This window comes from Asparagus officinalis, chromosome 8, assembly GCF_001876935.1.
Source record: "Asparagus officinalis chromosome 8, Aspof.V1, whole genome shotgun sequence".
Classification (NCBI taxonomy): Eukaryota; Viridiplantae; Streptophyta; class Magnoliopsida; order Asparagales; family Asparagaceae; genus Asparagus; species Asparagus officinalis.
The window spans coordinates 82,597,361-82,598,649 of NC_033801.1; positions in this window are offsets into that span (position 1 = coordinate 82,597,361).

Consider the following 1,289-nt stretch of genomic DNA (forward strand, 5'->3'; position numbering starts at 1 on the left):
AAGGTCAGAGTCGCAGGAGACGTCCAGAGAGTCTTCGGTCGACCGGGTGGAAATTTCGGTCGACCGATGGTAAATTTCGGTCGACCGGCGGAAATTTCGGTCGACCGGCGGTACTGTAGCAGGTATATCCGATTTTATAAAATCGGTTAAAAATAGTAAAACAGCTCCAACAATTATGACATTTTGAGGAAAGGTTCTAGACATGTATAAAAACATATTAGAGAAAGAATTTCTGAAAAAGAATTTTCCAGTTGAGAGAAATAAATGTTTTAACACAGAAATACAGTTTCTGAAAATCTGCTGTGATACACGATTTTGTAAAATCAATTAGGCACAGTAAATCAACTCCAAAAATAGTAAACTTTTGTGGGAAGTTTCTAAATATGTAGATAAACATGTCAGAGAAAGAATTTTTCAAATATAACTTCCCATTTGAGAAAACTCATCAGTTTTGTAAAACATGCACGAACATGTGTACGAATGTATATGTGATTACATATATATACCGAAGAAACCAATAAATGTGTGTGTATAGATAATTGAGCTTAGAGTATATAACACACATAATATAAATCCTAAACTAAATTATCCAAGCTAGAACTTGATCTTCAATAAGCTCTTCTAGGTAATCTTGCGGATGAAGCTTTAACTTGAACTATATATATATATACGAAGAAACCAATAAATGTGTGTGTATAGATAATTGAGCTTAGAGTATATAACACACATAATATAAATCCTAAACTAAATTATCCAAGCTAGAACTTGATCTTCAATAAGCTCTTCTAGGTAATCTTGCGGATGAAGCTTTAACTTGGATCTTGAACTTTGAATAGCAAGGCTTCACCGACATTCCGCCAACCTCCTTTGGATATGATCGTTGAAGCTCTATTCCATCCATCCTCCAACAACGTTGTTTGTCTACAAAACATAGGTTTGTTAAACATCATCAAAATAAGAAGGCCAACAATCTCCCCCTTTTTGATGATGACAAACAATTTACAAAAAGGATATATGCATGAAAGGAAATTAACATACAAGGTATAATATATCATGCATATAAACAAGAAAGAATATACTCACAATATTTTTCCCCCTTTGACAACATCAAAAAGGGACAAAAGAAAAAGAGAGCGAAAGCTCCCCCTATCAATAAGCACGGGTGAGTATCAAACATACAAAGATATAGGGATTGCTCCCCCTATCAAAAAGCCCTATAGAATATATGCAATGAAGATCATGGCAAAAACATATGTGAGCAAGCATACATGACTATGTTAAAAATTTAC